Source organism: Euprymna scolopes, chromosome 43, assembly GCF_053919585.1.
Source record: "Euprymna scolopes isolate OS-2025 chromosome 43, ASM5391958v1, whole genome shotgun sequence".
Taxonomy (NCBI): domain Eukaryota; kingdom Metazoa; phylum Mollusca; class Cephalopoda; order Sepiida; family Sepiolidae; genus Euprymna; species Euprymna scolopes.
The window spans coordinates 30,054,033-30,079,531 of record NC_136524.1 but is presented as its reverse complement, the minus strand read 5'-3'; the positions used below and the strand labels follow the sequence as shown (position 1 = coordinate 30,079,531).

At 34.2% G+C, this 25,499-nt stretch overlaps 1 protein-coding gene across 4 annotated transcripts in view; it reads right to left on the bottom strand.

Moving 5' to 3' along the window:
- The window catches only part of LOC145268263 (uncharacterized), a 336,860-nt gene that overhangs the window by 257,096 nt on the left and 54,265 nt on the right, over positions 1-25,499 (bottom strand). For all 4 annotated transcript variants that reach the window (XM_080123621.1, XM_080123619.1, XM_080123620.1 and 1 more), the window contains exon 2: positions 21,308-21,396. The gene's annotated coding sequence lies outside the window, so the exon portion shown is untranslated. The remainder of the gene's footprint in view (positions 1-21,307; positions 21,397-25,499) is intronic.

Below are 25,499 nucleotides of genomic sequence, written 5' to 3'. Positions count from 1 at the left end.
TGTGGAGAATTGAGTAGTGAGATGTCTATTCAGATTACATTTAAACTTCTACGGTTTAGTACAGTCAGGGAAGCAAGAAACAGGAAGGGAATTCCAAAATCTAGTAGCTCAAACTATTAAAGTAGAACACTTTCCTGCATCTAGTGACCTGAACAGCGAAAGGGGTGGGATTTTTGTTGCTGGTCTTGTTAGTCAGAGGTATGTACATCAGGGTGGGGGCACATTTCATTAAATATAATATATATTTTGAAAGCAGGTTATTCTAATATGTATATTTCGTTTTGGATCAAAAGGTGTATAATATCATATTGGGTAACTTCATTTGAGCTATCTACCTACTATTATATAAAAGGAATTTTGTGTGTTTGTGAGTTTGTTCCCTATGAACTCCGAAATAACTGAGCCAATTTTTATGAAATTTCACCCAACTGTACTTTATGTATCTGGTAGTATTCTTAGATAGGTTTTGTATCAGAATGTCTTCAATAAGTGTCAATAATTGATAAAATCATATTAAAGAAGGATCTTGACCAAAGTTAACACCTTATACAGCCTAACATCACAAGTGCATTTGAGAAGTTTTATTACCACAAAAGCCGAAAGCAACAGTACGTTATTTGATATGACAGAGGTGTGTTTGAAATTAATGTTATTGTTTAGAGCACAATTCAACCATGATACTTGAATTTTTTATTTTAAACTTAAATTCAAGCCATTATCACCGTACAAGCAGTAAGGCAAGGCAAACAAAATCAACAGTATGTTCTTTGATATGACAGGGGCCTATTCAAAATGAATGTTTCTTTTCAGAGCACAATTGAAGCATGATATTTGACTTTTGCATTTTAAGCTATTATATATAAGAATAACTTTATAAAATCAACAGTAGGTTCTCTACAGTGCAATGTAGACTACTGTGGGGTGGGGGCATGTGTAACTTTCTCCTGGTGCACCGCAATGGGTCCCCCGAACTAGAACAGGCAATCAATTGTTTTTATTGAAAAATGGTCGATTTCACCGATTTCGATGACAATAAAAATATGGGAGTGTGAAACATTCATTGATCATCATTCAATCCTGGGCAACGTCAGGTCTTCCTGCTAATTTTATATAATTGGAGAAGTATATTTCATTTTAACCAAGGCGGAGGGTGAGAACATCTTTATCATGAAGTTTGTGTTAACACTGTTTTTGTTTATTGATATTCATATTTAAAAAAAACAAAAAAAACTTTTTTCTATTTATCTAGGTATTTATTTGCTCCCCAACGAAAGCAAATGTGACACAAGGTCGTTTTTAATGTGGGGGGAAAACCAGCTCCCCTAAAAGTAGGGAAAAAAGGGGGCACTCTGGCAGTATCCAAAAATAGTAATTGTCTCAGTATGAAGGGTTTCCCCTACATTGACTAAGGACCAATTAACTTAAGTGAGGTATCAGAACAGATACTACACTTTGCTCCTGGCCTGAAGGCCAAGAACAACAGAAAAAAAAAGCAAGCCTTTTTTTCTATTAATTTAAAAAGTAATACAACTCTGTTATATATGGGCCGTGGAATTGCATTCATCAGCAAACCTAGCTAATTTGCTTATGCTTTCAAACATTCATTTTAATTAATTCCCTATTAGTTTTTTCAGTTTTCTAATGGGATGATCATCTTTAGTTAACTATTACATGTAATTATATTCATGTAGATAGTCTATATGATTTATAGTTGCGTAATATTTGCATAAAAAGGTTATAGTAAACACAAACTACATATACATATTTATGTATACGTATAGGTTTTTGTTTAAAAAATTTTGCCTACCAAACTCCTTCTAGAGTTTTTTGTCTACAGACATGAAACTTAATATATAGAGTATTCGAACCCATATTTATCTTTGGGTTATAGCCAGGGAAAATCGGTGCAAATTAAAAAAATGGAATTTGCTAGGTGAAAATCAAACGAAGGCATTACGAATCTGCGTGTGTAATGTAGTAGCTATTGGTTCATATTTTAATTTTTAGCCTTGCAGCAAACATGTCTTGATAGCTCAAGTATTAACGTCAAAGGAAAAAGTAAATCATAAGCTAAACGTTTTGGTTTCGATTTTCGGTGGTGGCACATGGGTCATTTTTTTCTTTAATTTCTTAAACCATTACTATATGTTAGGTGCAATCTATATATCTATAAAAGTGAACGTGTCTGTCTGTCTGTGTGTCTGTCTGTCTGTGTACATTTCCCTACGCAATAACTCTGTCAATTTTTAGTCTATAGACTCGAAATTTGAAATACCGGGTATTGAGATTTGGGAAAATCGATGTGACGGGTGTCAGTCAGAAATTTGGCTGGTAAGGGGTCAAATTTCAACGATTTGACCTTTAAGAACTCTACCAAACTCCTCCGACAATTTTGGGTCTAGACACTTGAAATTTTAGATATAGGTTCCTTGAACCTGGATCTAACTTAATAAAGTGATTTGAGCCCGAAACTATAAATTTTAAGGGGTCATAATAGGGGTCAAAGTTTTAAAAAATTAACCATTTTTTTTTGTTTTTTTGCTTTTTTTGCACAGCATACACCTCCAAACACCCAAGCAACGCCGGGCACCCCTGCTAGTATAATATAATAATAAATACAAAATCTGCATTAATCAAAATAATATATTTAAGCATATTTTACGACCAGGTAATGCCAGGCAGCCTGCTAGTATATATATATATATATATATATATATATATATATATATATATATATATATATAGTCTTATTTGCAGTATTCCGAATATTACTGAATTTATATAATTCAGTAATCGTTCATGAAAGTTGAAATACACTATTTGTTGCTATCAACCCATTCTTTGAAGTCTTGGTTTTTGTTAAAACAATATATATATATATATATATATATATATATATATATATATATATATATATATATATATATATATATATATTACTTGTTTATTGTTATATAAACATGGTCACATCCTGCTGCTACAAATAGCCACTTGTTTCAATCAAACAACAGATATCATCAGGCAGCGACTTGACTATTCAAAAGTTCAATGATAGTAATAATAAGAATAATAATGAAGGTTATTCATTGAACTTTTGAATAGTCAAGTCGCTGCCTGATGATATCTGTTGTTTGATTGAAACAAGTGGCTGTTTGTAGCAGCAGGATGTGACCATGTTTATATAACAATAAACAAGTATTATCAGCTCTTTTTATTGAGCACTATCTAACAACCTCGTTGAATTCATTAGTCCATTACTTTTGAATAAAAAAACCCGAGTAGTATATATATATATATATATATATATATATATATATATATATATATATATATATATATACTAGCATGAGTGCCAGGCGTAGCCCGGGTGTTTAGAGGTGTATGCTGAGCAAAAAAAAAAAAAAAAAAAAAGAAAAGAAGAAACGGTTAATTTTTTTAAATTTGACCTCTATTATGACCCCTTAAAATTTATTGTTTTGAGCTCAAATAAAGTTATTAAATTAGATCCATGTCCAAGGAACCTTTATCTAAAATTTCAAGAGTTTAGACTCCAAATTGTCGGAGGAGTTTGGTAGAGTTCTCAAAGGTCAAATCGTTTAACTTTGACCCCTTAACAGCCAAATTTCTGGCCGAAAACCGATCACATAGATTTTTCCAAATCTCAGTACTCTGTATATCAAATTTCGAGTCTGTAGACTTAAAATTGTCAGAGTTATTGTGTAGGGAAATGTACACAGACACAAACACATACACAAACAGACAGACATGTTCACTTTTATATATAAGTGAAAGTGTTTGTTTGTGTATTTGTGTGTCTGTGTACATTTCCCTACGCAATAACTCTGTCAATTTTCAGTCTACAGACTCGAAATTTGATATACAGGTTACCGAGATTTGGGAAAATCGATGTGATCAGTTTTTGGACAGAAATTTGGCGATTAAGGGGTCAAAGTTCAACGATTTGACCTTTGAGAACCCTACCAAACTCCTCCCACAATTTCGGGTCTAAGCACTTAAAATTTTAGATATAGGTTCCTTGGACATGGATCTAACTTTATAACTTGATTTGAGCCCAAAACAATAAATTTTAAGAGGTCATAATAGGGGTCAAAGTTAAAAAAAATTGACCTCTACGGTCTCTTCCAAATTACTTAGACAATTTCTGGTTTAAATATTTGAAATTTTACATAAAAGGTATTCAAAGATAGGTCAACCTTTTTCATCAGTTTGGGTCGAAAATTTTTAGTTACCAATATATAAATGTATGTATGTATGTCTGTTTGCATGTCTGCCTTAAACTTTCACTAGAGGTGACGGATTTTACCAAGATCAGTATCGTTTTAAAGTTCGATCTTTCATATGACAAATATCGAAAAATTGGCTAAAAACATTAATATCTTCCGCTTCAACTAGACACTTTTCTACAGGGGGTGGGGATCACTTTTTTCGCCGATATTTTTTAAAGTTATCCTGTCCTTTAGATTGTCTAGCCTTAATTTAAAAAAATATCACTTCCGGTTTGGCAGTGGTCGTAACAGCATAAACGCTAGGTTTTACCCCGTTCTTTTCCTCCTTTGGGTACGGGTTTGAGCCTGCCTTCCGGGCTGAAATGCTAGTATATATATATATATATATATATATATATATACACTAGCAGGCTGCCTGGCATTGGCCGGTCGTAAAATATGCTTAAATATATTATGTTGATTATATATATATATATATATATATATATATATATATATATATATATATATATATATATAAAGTGAACGTGTCTGCGTGTCTGTCTGTGTACATTTTCCTTCGCAATAACTCTGTCAATTTTCAGTCTACAGACTCGAAATTTGATATATAGGGTACTGAGATTTGGGAAAATCGATGGGATTTGTTTTCGGCCAGAAATTTGGCTGTTAAGGGGTCAAATTTCAACGATTTGACCTTTGAGAACTCTACCAAACTCCTCCGACAATTTGGGTTTAAACACTTGAAATTTTAGATATAGGTTCCTTGAACATGGATCTAATTTAATAACTCGATTTGAACCCAAAATAATAAATTTTAAGGGTCACAATAGGGGTCAAAGTTTAAAAAATTGACCGTTTTTTTTTTTTTTTTTTTTTTTGCTCAGCATACACTTCAAAACAACCGGGCAACGCCTGGCTCAAATGCTAGTATATATATATATATAGTCACCCAAATACAGTACTGTTTCGCTGTTTCACAGCTCATCAGTGCGGCTAGACAAACAACTACCTCACACACAGGATAATGCCAATATTTTTCCTGATTCCACTACAATTACTGATTCTATACTAAATTCCCGATTCTGAAACAAATAGTGATTCTGATTCTTTATAAATCTCTAAATATTTAACAATAGAGTGGTTACTTTTTTTCCTGATTACCATAAAAACACATGTTAAATATGCATGTATTTTCTTCAAGCATAAAAAAACAAACATGTGGGGATGATCTATAGATGTTAGTTTTACTGGTGGTTTAAAAATCAATAAATATTTATTATTTTATCATTAAAACCAGTGACGGAAGATTTCGCTTTAAACAAAATGAAATAAATCAATTAGACACATATTTTTCCAATTCCAATACGCTCAAAAGTTCTGAATTTTCCGATCCCAGTTTATATATATATCTCTTTTCACACCAAACAAGGAATATTATCACTTGGATCGTAAGGGGGTCACTATTTGGGATCATATCTAACCGGAGACTGTGGGGGTTTGAAGAGTGAGATGTCTGTTCACATTACCCCCTTTTATCATTTGCATGTCAAGTAAGAGAGATATGAAGGATGTAGGGATTATTCAAACTGGATAAATGTTGCCATTTCCATACTTGTGTTGATGATGTAAATATCCAGTTTAACATTAGTGAGAGGATTATCCACATCACAAACCTTGATTGTGTTCTACTTAACTTTGTATTTCCAATGTCAAATCACCTCTCCATACATGTTGCCTATCATTTTCCTCATAAAGAACTCAGGGATATTACATTGAATTATTTGTTACTAGCATGTGTGTGTGTGGGGGGGGGGCATGACCCGGTCGTACCCCCCCCCCCCGAACTTGGGTGCTATTAGCCAGAAGTGAAATTGAAGGCAAAATTTTGTAAGCAAAAAGAAAAAGAAAATGCCGTGTGCTGGCCATGAACTTGTACAACTTAAGTTAGTAAGCGAACACGTTATCGATGGCACCACAAGGACGCAGATGCTGTCACCGGTACAAATTTAGCTTTTCAAAATGAAAGAACATAATGACGGTTCACGCGTGCGCAGTGTCGAAACCAAGGTTTTTATCTGACCCCCACCACTCCCTTCAAACAAAACAACATTTCTACACAAAATAATTGACGACTTTTTCCATTTTTTTTTATCTTACGTGTCCGAGAGATCGATCTACAGAATGATATGAGCAGATTGAGACTGAAAGAATACCCAACACTAACTCTTAACCATTACGAGTAATATTACGAAGACTAAAATACAGATACAATGATACTAAACCTTATGTCTAGAATTCATATTTCAATCTGAATCCATTGCATAATTTTGATTAAAAATAAAATATCTTAAATTTAAGAGTTAATTGATATCTTTTTCTTTTTTCTTTAGACTTGGAGGGTAGGGTTACTGCTTATCAAGGCATAGAAGCCACTCTAGGATAAGGGTTAATAAGTGTTAGTTATAAGTGATAAGACAACATGATCAGTAATGGTGGAATCTGGGTAGGGCTTAATTATTTAACACCACGGCTCAACAGGAATTTATTTATATTAGGCTTGAAAACAGCAATGTTATAGTCAGCCAGAAAGCAGCCCTGTGGTATTCCACAGACGGGCAAATTTAGGAAAGAAACTCTGCTCGTGGAAATTTTATTTAGTTTAAAACAAAGATAACAAGTGAGGGAAATTGTTGACAGTTATGTCTAGACGGGTATTTGTTGCAAACTTTTACAGGAGGAGGTGAACTATAGCCTAGTGACTATGAATGGATGAAATTTTAGTAAAATGTGAAAAAACTTGGTTACATATATATATTAAAAAGTTTGACTCGTGTCCAAGTAACCTACATCTAAAATTTCAAGTGTTTAGACCCAAAATTGGTGGAGGAGTTTGGTAGAGTCTGCAAAGGTCAACTCTTTCAACTTTTACCTCTTGGCAGTCAAATTTTTGCCCAGAAACTGATTAAAAAGCTTGCTGCATGTCTTTATGTAAAATTTCAAATATTTAGACCCAAAATTTGCTGAATAGTTTGCTAGAGACTGCAAAGGTCAAATCTTTTGAACTTTGACCTCTTGGTAGCCAAAAACTTATTAAAAAGCTGGCCCTATGTATGAATACACTTTATGTAAAATTTCAAATGTTTAGACCAAAAATTGGCTGAGAGGTCCAAATTTTTTTAAACTTTGACTCTTAACATTCATTGTTTTGGGTTCAAATCAAATTAAAAAGTTTGATTCATGTCCAAGGAATCTACATCTAAAATTTCAAGTGTTTAAGACCAAAATTGGCAGAGGAGTTTAGTAGAGTTTTCAAAGGTCAAATCGTTGAACTTTGACCCATTGACAGCCACATTTCTGGCCAAATATGAATAAAAAAGATTTTCCCAAATCTCAATATGTCTCATGTCAAATCTCGAGTCTGTAGACTGAAAATTGACAGAGTAATTTGGTAGGGAAATGTACACACACAGAGACAATTTCACACACACATATATATATATATATATATATATATATATATATATATATATATATATATGTACTAGCATGGGTGCCCGGCGTTGCCTGGGTATTTGCTGGTAAAAAACAAAAAAAAAAAAACAGTTAAGTTTTTTTAACTTTGACCCCTATTATGACCCCTTAAAATTTATTGTTTTGAGATCAAATCAAGTTATTAAGTTAGATCCATGTCCAAGGAACCTATAGCTAAAATTTCAAGTGTTTAGACCCCAAATTGTCGGGGGAGTTTGGTAGAGTTCTCAAAGGTAAAATCGTTGAACTTTTGACCCCTATACAGCCAAATTTCTGGCCGAAAACTAATCACATAGATTTTCCCAAATCTCAGTACTCTGTATATCAAATTTCGAGTCTGTAGACTAAAAATTGACATTATCAATGGACCAGAGGTCATCTCGTCAGTGTCAGACAAGGCCAAACTATTTGCAAAGAACTTTGCAGCTAATTCTACCCTATGCGACGAAGGCCATCAACTCCCCATATTTCCTCCTATAACACAGAACAAGCTAGGTAACATACAAATATCAGTGCATGAGGTCGCCAAGCTAATAAAAAACCTAGATTCCAGTAAAGCAACTGGCCCTGATGGCATCCCAATTATAGTGTTAAAAAAGCTTCAACCAGAACTTGCTCCCATACTTACGAAACTATTTAAGCGCTGCCTTTAGGAGAAGTGCTTTCCGACTCCCTGGAAGACCTCATCAGTTTGCCCTGTATTTAAGAATTCAGGTGATAAGTCATCTCCCTCTCAGTACAGACCAATAAGTCTTCTCTGTGTTATGAGTAAGTTGCTGGAATCAATATTAAATAGAGAAATAGTCAACCACCTCAGCAGGAATAACCTTCTTAGTGACACACAATATGGTTTCCGCTCTGCAAGATCTACCGCAGATGTGCTGACGGTTATATCCCACAGGATTAGTGAATCTCTTGACAAAGGCTTCCTTTCTAGGGCAATTGCTCTTGACATATCAAAGGCCTTTGACAAGGTATGGCATAAGGGTCTACTTCACAAGATTTCCAGCTACGGTATAACGGGAAATGTTTTCTCAATCATTAAATCATTTCTCTCCGATAGGCTCATAAGAGTAGTGGTAGATGGACAAAAATCGGAGGCCTTCAATATAAATGCTGGAGTCCCTCAGGGGTCAATCCTGGGCCCAACTCTCTTCCTGATCTACATCAATGACCTCCCTAAACACATACTTAAATCATTCGTTGACATCTATGCTGATGACACGACCATCTATGGCAACACATCAAAGGCTGTAAATGACGAAGTTCTCTCGGATTCTCTCTCCTCTGATCTCGAGCGCGTGGTTCAGTGGGGGAAGATGTGGCTAGTTACCTTTAATGCATCCAAAACCAAACTCCTATCCTTACATCATCAACGCTCTGATCCCCAGCTGGCATCAATTGTGATGGATGGCTCTCGCCTGGGTGAGGCCCTGTGTTTTGACAAGCTTCTGGGTTTGACCTTTACTCCTGATCTGAAATGGAACACGTACATCAAGTCTGTTGCCAAGGTCGCTGGAAAGATGGTGGGATCCTTCTACCGCTCCAGAAGATATCTCACTACTGATGCAATCCTCTATCTATATAAAAGCCAAGTACGGCCAAGGATGGAATACTGTTGCCATATCTGGGCAGGAGCTGCCAAAAACAGCCTATCATGCCTTGACAGAGTACAAAATAGACTTCGTGGTTTAGTGGGGGATGCCCTTTTCTCTACCCTGCAACCCCTCTCCCACAGAAGAGACGTTGCGAGCCTATCCTTGTTTTATCGTTATTTTCATGGCAGGTGCTCGTCTGAACTCCAATCCCTGGTCCCCCCTCGCCAATCTTTCACGAAAAACACCCGTCTAGCTGAATCCACTGTGAAAAATTTCCCCCACTCTATATCTGTGCCTAAATCAAAACGCGGATTTCATGAACAAAGCTTCTTTCTTAGAACTGCACGCCTGTGGAACTCTGTTCCGTCTGCCTGCTTCCCTCCGGACTACAACTTGGATGTCTTCAAGTCTAATGTTAACGAATTCCTAATGAACCGCCCCCCCTAATTAAACACTTCATCAAATCTCCTCACTAACGTAATGTACTTGGAATAACCCTTATCCCTGAGTGGCTTCCAGGCCTTGATAAGTGGTGATCACTGTGTAAAAAAAAAAAAAAAAGAGTTATTGCGTAGGGAAATGTACACAGACAGACACACAGACACGTTCACTTTTATAGATATATAGATATATATAAGGAAAAAGGATAGAAAAACAGTAATATAAATATATATATGGGATGATTCCAATATTTTTCATGATTCAAATACAAACTGATTCTGTACTAAATTCCTGATTCTGATACAAATACTGATTCCGATTGTTTATAAATCTCTAAATATTTAACTATAGAGTTGTTATTTTTTTCCCGATTATTGTTAAAACACATGTTAAATGTGCAGATATTTTCTTAAGCATAAAAATAACTTGTTGGAATTGATTCAAAGATTTTAGTTTTACTGATAATTAAAAATCAATAAATATTTATTATTTTATTATTACTACTAGCAGTGGAAGATTTTTCTATAAACAAAATCAAATTAAAAAGGACAATTAGGCCCAAAAGTTCTGATTTTTCTGGTTCCGATTAATCATCCTAGCACTAATATGTATTTTTTGTATAAATATAATATATATGCATAATATATATAATATATATGTATATAATATATATATGTATGTATATAATGTATTTCTGGCTGATCGATTATAAGATGGATGACAGGATGAGAGACCCCCCCCCTCTCCACTGGATTAAATAAAAGGTTCCATTCGAAATTTCATGCAGATTCCAGTTTGTCAGAAAGATTCCTGAGTTTGACAGGATGCACCTGAAGAAGATCGGAGGTTACATCAATTAAAAAGTTTTGAAAATAACACTCTAGATGAGATGGGAACAGTAGTCGGAAGAATTCAAATAATACGAAGGCTACATGGTTTGCATGTTGAACCCATTTTTTTTTTTTTTTTCCTCTGGGACCATGTTCGATCTGTTGTAATAGAACACTGATAACTGATAAGGAAAAACATTAAGTGCTTCTAAGTTTATTATCAGTTTTGAAAGCCATGATATGGTTGAAGTATATGAAAGTGTTTTTTATGGGGATTAGACCTTCACTTCTGTCAGCCTTACCTGTGTCTTTGAGCATTGCTTAAAAATGCATATTAGGACTGAGAAGATGAAACTCGCTTCGACGACAGTTGGTTAGAGTTAGTATTTGGACATATAGTTGTATCTTAGCATACTTAAGATACTCATTATCATTATTGTCGTTTTACACCTGTTTCTATGCTAGCATGGGTTGGACTAATACATATATACATACATATACATATATACACAGACACACACACACAATTTTATATATATAAGTGTAATTAAAAACTGTAAATCAGAAATTTACAAGTACAAATTTATTTTTCGACAGAATACCTCCAATAAAAATAAGGGTGGTGAAATATCCTTATTCCACGGAGTTTCAAAGAATGCAATGTTCTTCTCGTCAGAGGATAGAAACTGGTTAAAACAGATTATATATATAGAGTTATAATCTGCTGGTTTTAGCACTTTCTGAAACTGCATTTTATGATGGTGGTCATAAAATGTACAATTTGCTTGTAAAATAACGTTTGCATATAGTATTTGTGTAGCATAATTTTTTTAGAAATGTTCATAGAAAATTTGTCAGGGGGTATAAACAAACAAGAAAGAAGGGAAAATGTATATATCATGAATTGAAAGATGAATATATATTTATTTTGGAGTTTTAAAACAGTTGGAAAAAGATCCTGGTAAATATTTGAAGGGAATTAATCCTAAGTGGTTGCCATTTTTTTAAAACTCTTAATCTGTAAAACCTTGAAATTAGATCTATTGTCAGGGAAAAGAGGAATAAACACAGAAAGTAAACACCAAGTTCTCTTCAACGCTAGACTCCTTGGTCATTCTTCAGTAAGTAGGTCGACCACAGTGGTCAAGTTTTGTGGGAGGGGTATAGCTACAGGAGAAAGGTTGGGTTACAGGGGAAGACAGGGAATGGGGGGAAAAATAGAGGGACTTTTGTGTTTGAGGGAGGAGTGACTGTTGCTTATAGGGGATAGAGATAAACAATTAGGGCTTAGATATATAGGTATAAGGAAATTTAGAATGTTGACAAAACTAACTTAATTGGATGAATTCTATAAGATGGTATTAATTAAATTCAATATAAGTTGACATTAAAATGTATATTTTCTTTTAGAGCAAAAGTTTCAAATGAAAAGGTCAGGTATCATGGTTCAATTGTGCTTTAAACAAAAAAATTCATTTTGAAAGCGCCCCTGTCATAATCAAGAACCTACTGTTGATTTTATATGTTGGTTCTTTTGGCTTGTGCTATAAAAAAAACTTCTCAAATGCACTTGTGATGTTAGGCTGTTTAAGGGGTTAACTTATCAAAATCATCTGTTCCTTCTTTCATCCAATTATTTTGATTATCGATACTTATTGAAGACATTCCGATACAAAACCTATCTAAGAACACTTTCAGGCACATAAATTACCTTTGTGCAAAATTTCATAAAAATCGGCCTGGCTGTTTTCAAGTCCACAGGGAACAAACACACACAAAGTTCATTTTATATAATAGTAAAGAGAAAGAGAGAGAGAGAGAGAGATTATATATCAATATACATACTCATACACATATATATATATATATGTACACACATACATATATATACATACACACATATAAATATATATATGCACACATCCACATATATAAACACACACAGACACATATATATTCCTTTCTAACAAACTGACATACTCTACTCTCTATTGTGTTTGTATTGAGTTTTTTATTTGGTTGGGATTAATATATTAATATATAGACTAGTTGGATCTGTGAAAATTCCACAGCAGCATCTTTCATATGTAATATATTGCTGCTAGGCATTCTGAGCACGTTCAGCATGTCTGAAGACACCATCATATTATCCTAGTCCTTTTGTTAAAACTGTATCACCCCACCCTTTACTAAAATAATAACTTTGATATATTCTCTGGACTGATTATATCATTACAAACACACCAATCAAGTAACTCGCATTTCATCATTTTTCATAATTCTTGGATACGTTAGTAATTTCGACAATCATTTTTCATAATTTTAACCCAGATTATTGCCTCCCCCTCCTTACTAAAATAATAACTTTTATATTACCAGGGCTGATTATTTCATTACAATCACATCAATCAATTCCAGGTATTCTCATAGTATATATGTTCCACCTATCTTATCCAATCCTGGGTGACACTGCGTATTCTTTTTTTTTTTTTTGTTTTTTACAAGGAAATTACCACTTACCAAGGCCTGGAGGCCACTTGGGGATAAGCATTATTGCGTGTACAGTAATCAATAGGATAATATCGTAGTAATCGCTAGTAATGGAGATCTGATGAAGTGTCTTACTTAAGGGGGCGGTTCATCAGGAATTTGTTTATGTTGGACTTGAAGACATCCAAGTTGTAGTCAAGTGGGAAACAGACAAACAGAAGAGAGTTCTACATGCATGCACTTCTAAGAAAGAAGCTTTGTTCATGGAATCTACGTTTTGATTTAGACACAGATAAAAAGTGGGGAAAATTACTGACAGTGGTTTCAGCTAGACGAGTGTTTTTCGTGAAAGATTGGTGAGGGGGGACCAGAGATTGGAGCTCAGACGAGCACTTGCCATGGAAATAACGATAAAACAATGACATGCTCGTAACGTCCCTTCTGTGGGAGAGAGGTTGCAGGGAAGAGAAAAGGGCATCCCCCACTGGAGAAAAGGGCATCCCCCACTAGGCTACACAGTCATTTTGTACTCTGTTAAGGTAGGATAAGCTGTTTTAGCAGATCCTGCCAAGATATGGCAGCAGTACTCGATCCTTGGATGTACTTGGCTTTTATATAGATAGAGAATTGCATCAGCAGTGAGATATCTACTGGTGCAGTAGAAGGATCCCACCATCTTTCCAGCAACCTTGCCAACAGATTTGATGTACGTGTTCCATTTCAGATCAGGAGTAAAGGTATATATCTTCCACCTATCTTCTTATTCAATACCAGTCGATGCTGGGTATGCTGCTACTATATGTTTTCCATCTATCTCATTCAATCCTGGCAACGCTGGGTATTCTGCTAGTATATATTTGCAATTATCTCATCCAATCCTGGGATTGACTTCCCACTGTTTAAAATATACATGAAATAAAGTAATGTTTAAATCGTAAACTCTTTCAGCTATTTCTGCAAATGACTTTATATCCCCAACCCACTGTTAAAAATATACATGAAATAAAGTAATGTTTAAATCATAAACTGTTTCAGCCATTTCCGGGACAGACTTCTTATTCCCCCTTCGACTGTTAAAAATATACATGAAATAAAGTAATGTTTAATGCGTAAACGGCTTCAGCCATTTCGGGAAGTGACTTCATATACCCCATCCCACCGTTAAAAATATACTTGAAATAAAGTAATGTTTAAATCATAAACTGTTTCAGCAGCTTTTCGAAATTAATGCATAAAAACATTAATACGATCAGTTAGAGATTAGGCAACCATTACTTCAACATGAATTTCTGAGTGTAGTATTAGTTTCAGCATTCCAGTGACTTTAATCCCTCCCCTCTTTAAGAAGAGTTTTTACAATTACTGCCATGAGGATATTAAGGACAAAAATATAAACTCAGGATTACTTGATATATTTACGTGATTTTTGGAATGTTACAAATAAGCCCCTAGCATGCACTGATCCATTTACCTGATTTTTGGAATCAGCAGTACATCCACATGATTTTTGGAATATGACATCTTATGTCAATGTAGAACATCATAAATATGTTATATGCATCTTTTTTAACAGAAGATAATGACGTCATCACCGGAAGTAAACATGTCAGACTATCATCCACACCTTACTCAAAAAAAAGGAGATTATGCATGGGATCTCATTAAACACTCACCAAATCCATTAACATTTAGTATAATCTATATATTAATATGATAGCGTGCGTGTTCTTAAATCTCCACCAATGAAATTTGCCAGAAAGCATGACACACAAAAGAACACAGACGCTATCGTATTAATATATAGATATTATCATTTATATCAGGTTGAAGTTTATACTTGCTTGTATCAGGTAAACATTCCTTTCCCATTACCTGTATTGTTCTTTATATATATATACATATATATATATATATATATATATATATATATATGATGATTGCAACGTCTTGTCAGACGAGTGCCACTTCCTCAGACATTTAAAATCCATGAGCCCAAATACCTGAGGGAGTATCTATACAAAGATGATGTTACAGAGTCTTAGCTTTGTACGACAGCTCTCTCGGTTCAAAATGTTGAGATCCAGCAACAAGCAAGAGCAAGATAGCCAGCAACAAATTAAACGGCAGACCAGCTTAATGCAGGTACTGGTCTTCCGCTTTATGGTTTTTTAAATCAGAGATTTGCTTCTCTTAGAAAGGTTGCCTTCACCACGGCTTACGGGAGCCCTCTCTACCCCAATACGCATATACACACACACAAATATACACGGTGCTAGTTGGCCGTTGACCCAGAAAAAGAGTTCATTCGCCCTTTGGAAGGTCTTGTTTTTAATCCTTCAGGGAGACTAGCCGCCCTCCTCACCAAACAAGTCTGGTGAGGGAACCAGTTTAGTCGCCAGTGACCCGACCATGAGGCAGGTAGTACTGGGTTACATGGTACCAGTAGCATATGACATGACCTGACATAATATATATATATATACCTACATGTTTACACTATATATACATACAAGCAGGCCGCCCGTCATTGTCTGGTCATAAAATATGCATAAATATATTTTAATTCTGAGACATGTACATGTGAGTATTATGTTTTTTCTAAACAGTTCAATTCTTGTAAGTGAAAAAAATACTTGAGCTGAGATCAGAAACCAAAACCTAAAGGCAGTGAGTCAAGCACAATAACCATTAGGCCAGCCTGACACAATCTTTAAAAAGTGTTTTCAAACCTATTTATTTTAAGATAACGAAGTCGTCATGTTTCACAACCATGCATACGCAGTCGAGAAACAGTTGACAAACAGATAAAAATCTGATGACCCCCCCTATGTACCAAGATCTCAATTTCATCCATTTAGCAGTATTTTTTTTTTTTTCAGATGAAAATCGATTAAAAAATTTTTCACGTGTTTGAATACCCTATATACTAAATTTCAAGTTTGTAGATAAAACATTGTTGAGTATATAGGTTGAGAAGTGTCCTCACACACACATTCTCACTTTCATGTGTGTGTGTGTGTGTGTGTGTGCATGTGTGTACATATATACAATGACATGCATAAGCATTTGATACATGTTATTTTGTTATAAATTTAGTTTACGTTCACCATTTTGCTTGATATTTACCAAGTAATATCTTGTGAACTTGTTTTAGCTGTATGTGGAAGGAAAATTAAAAACATGGTTGAATTCATTTTTTTTTTTTAATCAAGGTTCAAAATTACCCCATGCAAAAGTATTGGATGCATCAATTTAATATTTTGTTTTGTTTTACTGTTTAATATTTTCTAAGTAATATTTTATAAAGCTGTTTTAGTTATATGTGGAAGGAAAATTCTGTTTTGTTTCACTGCTTCAACGCACTTTCTATAGTCGTCCACAAGTTTTTTTTCACACTGATCCACCATTATGTTACCCTTAGTATAATTCCTCTAATTGTTTGGGTCATGGATATGACATTAAACTATATCCAGTGGTGAGGCCCCAGCTTGTGGGCTTTGGGGAGTGTGGAGCCACCCTTTAATTGCTATTGCTCCCAGGTCCACTCTGACCTGGAGTGGTAGTACCTGTTAGGATCCCAACTATAGGTTAAATAGAAACTGACTTGAAAACAACGAATATATTCTATTCAAAAATTTTTCTTCCGAATCTTTGGATTCGGTATTTAATAACCTGAAAAGGGTTGATATGCCGTAAAACAAAAACAACCAACCAACCATCTTATTGTTTGATATTTTGTGGATTCCGTTTATGAACTTTAACCTTCAAAGTATTCCACAAATTCTCAAATGAAGTCAGGAGACAGACTTAAATCCAACAGAGAGTACTAATACCATTATTTTCAAATCATTTCTTTGTAAGCTTTGCAGTATGTTTGCGATCATTTTCATGTTGAAACATGAAATTCCAACCATGTCCTGAGAAGTTGCAGATTTCGAAAGGTTCTTCTCTAGAACTTTCTTGTACATGTTACCATTAACTCTAGCATGAATAACTTATAACTCACCAGTGCCTTTGGATAAAAAGCATCCCCATATCATAATGGAACCCCCTCCCCCAAAACTTAACTGTGGGGATGGTATTGTGCTTGTTGAAGGCAGTGCCATTTTTTCACTAAACGCTTTTCGCTGCATTCCTTCTGAATAGTTCAACTTTTGTTTCATTCAATCAGATGATCTTTTCCCAAAATTGCATAATTTTTCTTTTTAAAAATTTTGACAAACTTCAATCGGTCTTTGAGATGTTTGGTTTTTAGTAAAGGACCTTTTCCTGGTGATCTTGAATGAAAGCCTGTACAATATAGAGATATGCTAATGGTATCCTTGCTTACATTAATCCCAGTACCCTCAAGATAAGGTTGTTAATTTCAGAATGAGTAATGAAGGGTTATTGGGGGTAGGGGAGGCACATTTCTGCTGATCCACCTGCAAGTACTTTCATTTATTTTTCTCAGTCTTCCATTTCTTGGAAGGTTTGCTGTACCATCACTATTTTTTCTGATGACATTTCCTACTGTACTAGTAGAACTAGATTAATTTCTTTGCTAATTTTTCGGTAACCTTGTTCTCCTTTGTGACATTGAATGATTCTATCTTGCATATCTCTGAATAATTCTTTAGTTTTTGCCGTCTTAATCGCTGAATAATAGAATGCACATCGAAAAGTCAGATGACCAGTTGCACTATTTTGTACACAACTGTGTACTGCTGTGATTGGTCAGAGATAACATCCCAATACTATTGAAAATTTGAATATTTAGTCTTTTAAAATACAAAGTTTTGAACTTTGAAAAAAAAAAAAAAATGAATTCAACCATGTTTTTAATTTTCCTTCCACATACAGCTAAAACAACTTCACAAGATATTACTTGGTAAATATCAAGGAAAATGGTGAACGTAAACTAGAGTTATAGCAGAAAATGACATGTATCCAATTTGTGCCCAGAACTTGAATAGACAGGAGAGAACTTGAATACCTACTAGACACCATCCTTGAGTGTCTAAGGTTTCTCTGTACAGGGGTTTGTTAGGACAACCTAGTATGAGGATATTTTTCCCTAGACATAAACCCTGACTAAATATTCAAAATCACTTAATATTCATAGCCAAAATAAGATCCTTATGGATAAGTGGCTTTTACAAGGAATGGTGAATCTTCTCTAAGTGATGTTACCTCAAGTAATAACACAAAGCTGGATACTTCACCAGACTAGATGAATTCTTGTTCTGGAATCGGGTAAGATCAAAAAACCAAAAAGAAAGATATATTATAAAATATATAAATCGTGAATTGCGGAGAGGCTAATTATGTTATCAAATTCAGTACTAATTACTAAGTCCGTGTTTGAACAGTAAAGGAAGAATTTTAATGACATATTTGAATATCTATGTATCTCATATAGAGATCATGTCTTAGCCCCTAAGAAAGAGCCCCTTTTCGCATAAAAGGTCACTTATATATACACTAGCGAGGGTACCCGGCATTGCACAGGTGTTTGGAGGTGTGTGTTGAACTCAAAAAATGTGTTAGTAGGCTGGCAGGTTTGAACCCGTGATGAACCCGTGATGCAAAGGCAGAAGGAAAAGAAAGTAAAAGAAAATGTACAAAGCCATAGGAAGTGGAAAGCGTTCAAATTTAGCGATGTCAATCAAAATGTTGACTTGCTAAGTGAATGCAGAAATGAACATTGGCTGAAGGCCAGTTAAGCTTTCTCCGTTTCATAATTTGTTTCTCCACGATGATGGGAAAAACCAGTTCTCCCCAAGAGGGAGATCTTCAAATGAATAGCAATTGTTTGATATGAATTATTTTCCCCACAGTGATCAAAGCTAATTGCTTTTCTGGAGGTCCCGGCTGAGAAGGTCGGCAAATGACGTTCGCTTTTTGATTCAGTTTCGCTTTTATACAAAAAAAACGAACAAGCACGCAACAGGACAAAATAGCATGAATTTTATAAAAGTCACTCAAATAAAAGATATAGACAATCTTCATTCGCAAATCTTAGATATTACAATCTAGGGAGTATATAAAAAGTTCTAAAATATAGTACCCCCCACCCGAGAAAAAATCCTTTGCTAGACATACAAAAACACGTGCGGCCGTTTTGTCTTTTATATATATACTAGCGGGAGGTACCCGGCGTTGCCCAGATGTGTGTGTTTTTGGGTAAATGAAAACAAAAATCGTTGGTTGTTTTAAAAAAAAAAACGAACCTTGATGCACAGTTGGAAAATAATATAGTGTGAAAAAAAAAAACATGCGGCTTGGCAGGTGCCCGTTTTTGACGAGTTAATGACGTCAACTTGGAGTGCGGGACAGTGTTTTATTTACCGCGAGTCTTTTTTTATACAAAAAAGCTTAATGCACATGCGACGATCAAAAATTGTTGAATATCTATCTTTTTGAAAGTCGGGCAAATTAAATAGACAGGTGACCCCGGTTGTTAACTCGTAGATATTATCATTTAGGCGTGATATAAAAAGTTTTAAGAAGTTGTGAGGCGATCGATCAGTTCTCGGAAAAACGCACACACAAACATTTTGCCTTTTATATTTATAGATGTATTTCCATGTGCTAAAACGTTTTCAACTTAAATTCCATGCAATTATGCAACAAATAGAAACTATGCATAAATAGAATTCAGAGTAATATTTAAATGAAACCAATCATTTAAAAAGCAAGCTTAAAAAATTGAATAAGTAATTAATTAACGCTCATTTTTTAAAAGGAATATGCAAATTAGTTAAACTTCATGTAGTTGCTCGCATATCCATGACTGAGTATATTAAGAAGTTTGTTTTAATAATTTTTAAATAGAAAAAGTAGGCTTTTAATGTCCATGTCAGAGCAAGAAAAAGACTCAACTTTATATATATTAGTAGATAGCTAAAAGCACACAGATGGATAGATAGATATGAGCAGGAAGTGTGATATATATATTTTGGTGCAAGTAAAGGAAGTAAGTCTAGCAGATATGCCTCGTTATAAAATTCAGAAAATTTAGATCAAAAACCGGTGAAGCTACCGAAAAGTAACCCTTTGAATGAAGATGGATATAAACAATATTTTTAAAATTATATATATTTAGATGGAAACATATATAAACAATATATTTTTTTGAAAATAATTTCCTATTTAATTAAAAAATAGATTGTAAACATATAGAAAATTTTTTGAAAAGAATTATTGAAAAATATTGCAAAGTGTGTTTACATACCTGGTTCTTTCGGTTAATAGGGGCGCCTCCGAGCCCCACCCCCAAAAAAGACAACAAAAAGAAAAAAGGCTTTAGTGTTTTTTACTTATTTTAAAGCTTTTTTTTTTTTAAGTTCGAAACCCAAGTAGTGCCTAGTTGTTAACTTAGAACAACTAGGGTGTATGGCGGAAATTTCTTTTTAATGTATTGTAATGCTTTTGTTCGGGCAAATGTCACATGACCTAACTTTTCAGAGTTTTCAGAAAGAGGCTCATCTGCTAGACCTACTTCCTTTACTTGCACCTTTATTTGAATATAATATACACACACACAACTATATGTATATATATATTAGTGTATAGCTAAATACACCTGGAGATGGATAGATACGATTGTGACACGATATATATACATATATATATGACTGTATAGAAACATAGATTTGAAGACGCTGTAAAATGAAGAGAATGATTATAAATAGGTAAGCAGGAAGATGGATATATAAGTAGAAGATGAAGATCTATTTCTTTGTTTAAAGCCTTTTTGTAATTACAGAAGGAAGACTTGAAACGTTAATTTTAAACCTTTGCATCATTCTGCATCCAGAAATAATGGCATTTTACGGTTGGATCCAATACAAACGTGAGAAAACATGTACCTGGTTAACGATAGTATTTTATTGGGTGTTTTGATTAAAAAAACAAAAACAAACAGAACATTTATTTCTGATTCTTAAGAACTCCACAGATTAATAATATAAAAGTATTCTTGCGGGGGGGGGGGGGGTAGCCTTTTTTTTTAACCACCATACATCAGTATCACATAATAAAAGACAAAACAAATCGTTTCTAATGTGTTGTTGAAAACCCTTCTGAAAAAAAAAAAAAAAACAAAAAACAAACAAAAACATTTGGTGCATATAAAAGAAATCTACAATAATTTCATGATGTTAAAAAAAGTGAAAGATTGAATTACCGTTAAGTCAAGGCCATTGTTATTTAAATAAATAATTGACCCAGTTTGATTAGAATCTTCCAAGTGGTTCCAGAGTTAATGGTATATTCCTGTGGAATCAAAAAGAGAGAAAAAAATTTAATTAAAATGAATCTACAGTAAAAGCATTCGGTTCCAATTTTTTTAAATCTTTCTTTCAATTGTATACCAAAATTTTATCTTTCTTAATAGTTATTTTATTTTTCTTTGGTAGCAATCCTAAATCAAAATTTAATTTTCTTTGGTGGCTATCCCAAATCAAAATTTATTTTTCTTTGGTAGCTATCCTAAATCAAAATTTAATTTTCTTTGGTGGCTATCCCAAACCAAAATTTAATTTTCTTTGGTAGCTATCCCAAACAAAAATTTATTTTTCTTTGGTAGCTATCCCAAACCAAAAATCCTATTATCTCACAAAACTCATACAAAAGTTCAAATTTTGACTGTTCATATAGAATTCATTTCAACAGCTAGCACACTGAATCTTCTTAATATGGTTCATATGCACAGTAGCAAGATCGAGCTAATTTTTTGTTTTAATATAAAATCATTAAAAAAAAACTCATATTTCAGACATTTATAAACAGCCAGAAACACAATTTAATAATAGGGCAAATATTTTATTCACATTGGAAGATAAGTTGCATGCACATATAAACCCCGTCATTATGACAGGGGCTTTTTTCTCTTTAAGAGGGGACTGTTTTTATATGCATAGGGAGACACTATACCGTGTGCATTAATAAAAAAAATTTAAAAAAAAACTCTAACATAAAAAAATAAATCGTTTGTCAGTGAAAATAGTAATTAACCTAGAAGTAACCTAAAAAAAAAAAAAACAACTCTATATAACGAAAGAGAAAGAATTGTACATTTATTAAGAGAAAAAATTTAAATATTGTTGACATCTAAATTTTATCAACATAACCAAAAACAATGAACAAGTTATTGCAAGTGGAAACTGAATGGAATTTTACTATTTTTTTTTTTTACAAGGAAATCACCACTTATCAAGGCCCGGAGGCCACTTGGGGATAAGCATTATTGCGTGTACATTAATCAATGGGATAATATCGTAGTAATCGCTAGTAATGGAGATCTGATGAAGTGTCTTACTTAAGGGGGCGGTTCATCAGGAATTTGTTTATGTTGGACTTGAAGACATCCAAGTTGTAGTCAAGTGGGAAACAGACAAACAGAAGAGAGTTCCACAGGCATGCACTTCTAAGAAAGAAGCTTTGTTCATGGAATCTACGTTTTGATTTAGACACAGATAAAAAGTGGGGGAAATTACTGACAGTGGTTTCAGCTAGACGAGTGTTTTTCGTGAAAGATTGGTGAGGGGGGACCAGAGATTGGAGCTCAGACAAGCACTTGCCATGGAAATAACGATAAAACAATGACATGCTCATAACGTCCCTTTTGTGGGAGAGAGGTTGCAGGGAAGAGAAAAGGGCATCCCCCACTCACTACTTATCAAGGCCTAGCGGCCACTCGAGGATAAGGGTTAAAGAGTGTACAGTGGTCAAAAGGACACTATCATAGTAATTGTTATTTGTGTAAATTTAGTAAAATTGGATTACTTAAGGGGAACGGCTCATCAAGAACTTGTTTACATTAGACTTGAAGACGACCATATTGTAGTCAACTTGAAAGCAGGAAAACGGAACAAAGTCCATGAGCCCAAAAACGACTTTTTTTTTTTGGTCCTACCAGTGAATTCACCCGCTCAAGCAGGCATGACACTGAAGATGGTCATTGAGATCAATTATTACATACTTCCAGCATTTCAAGCCTCCACGCGTCACAACTTTTCCATCGCCACAGGACCACTTTTATAGACAAATACCTGAGGGAGTATCTATACACAGATGTTGTTACAGAGTCTTAGCTTTGTACGACAGCTAAGTCTCTCCCTAGGTTCAAAATGTTGAGATCCAGCAACAAGCAAGATAGCCAGCAACAAGTTAAACTGCAGACCAGCTTAATGCGGGTACTGGTCTCCCGCTTTATGGTTTTTTCAAAGAGAGATTTGTTTCTCCTAGAAAGGTTGCCTTCACCACGGCTTACAGGAGTCCTTTCCACCCCAATACACACACAAACATACACACAAACATACACGGTGCTAGTTGGGTGTTGACCCCGAAAAAGGGTTCATTCGCCCTTTGGAAGGTCTTGTTTTTAATCCTTCAGGGAGACTAGCCACCCTCCTCACCAAACAAGTTTGGTGGGGGTACCAGTTTAGTTGCCGGTGCCCGAACATGAGGCAGGTAGTATTGAGGTACATGGTACCAGGAGCATATGACATGAACTGACATATATACATACATATATATATATATATATATATATATATATATATACATACATGCATACATACATGCATATATACATACATATATATACATGCATCTATACATACATACACACATATACATGCATATATACATACACACACACATATATATGCATACATACATATACATGCATAGATACATATACATGCATACATACATATACATGCATACATACATGCATACATACATACATGCATATATACCTTACCAAGAAATCACTTCACCAACGAGACTCTAAAAACTTTAACACTAAGACTCGAATTTTAAAGTAACATTTATTTTTTTTATGACGTGCAATTTTTATTCAAGTGGGATAGTACTTATATAATATTACTGCCAGTATTATCTTGTAAGACTTATAATCAGAGGTTTCCATACTAGTTGATTGTTAGATAATTTTATTCTGAAGAGTATATATACAATTTGGGGTTATTATTTTCCAGAGGTAAGATAACCAGTGAAGTATAATGAGGTTAATACAAGAGTGCTCAATACCGAGGTAGAGCAGGGTCTACTTTTTTTTTGTTTTTACATAAGCAGTAATGTGTTGCTACACAGTCATGGGCATGTTTCAGTCTTCTAGTATTTAGTAACTAGAGACCTCTTCAGGCAATCACGCTTACATTAAGAGGTTCGTTACTGATTCCCTTAATGCTTCAGGTCTATAGTTACTAAATACTAGAAGACCAAAACATGCTCATGACTGTGTAGCAACACCTTACTGCTTATGTAAAAACAAATTAAAAGTATATACATACATATACATACATATATACACACACACACACATACATATATATATACACACACACATATATATATGCACACACATATACATATACACACACACACATATATATATATGCACACTATGCACACACACCCACACACATATATATATGCATACACACACATATATATGCACACACACATATATATATATGCGCACACACACACACACACACATATATATATGCACACACACATATATATATGCACACACACATATATATATGCACACACACACACATATATATATGCACACACACACGCATATATGCACACACACACATATATATGCACACACACATATATATGCACACACACACACACATATATGCACACGCACACACACACACACACACACACACACACACACACACACACACACACACATATCAGAATCGAAAATTGGAAACCATAACAAATTATCGGAATCGGAATAAAAAAAATTGGTGTCTATTTTCCGATGACAAAACGATTCTTTTAATTGTCTTTTTTAATTTGATTTCATTTTTTACAAAAATCTTCCATTGCTGGTAATAATGATAAATTAATAAATATTCATTGATTTTAAAATACAGGTAAAACTGATAGATCATCCTTCACAAGTGTAAATTTACGTTTAGGAAAATATCTGCATATTTAACATGTGTTTTTTTTTTTTACAGAAATCAGGAAAAATAACAACTCTGCAGTTAAATATTTAGAGATTTATAAAGAATCGGAATCGGTAATTGTATCAGAATCGCTAATTTACTACGTAATCAGTAATTGTATCGGAATCAGGAAAAATATTGGAATCGTCCAATCACTCATATATATATATATATATATATATATATATATATATATATATATATATATATATATATATATATATATATATATATATTCACACATACATATATATAATAATTGCTGCATCTTTCCAGATGATCGTCATCATACTGAGTTCTACCAATCTTGTCGCCCATGCCATCTTAGATGACTCTGCAATCTCACTGAAGATTTACACATCTTGAAGCAGATGTGAC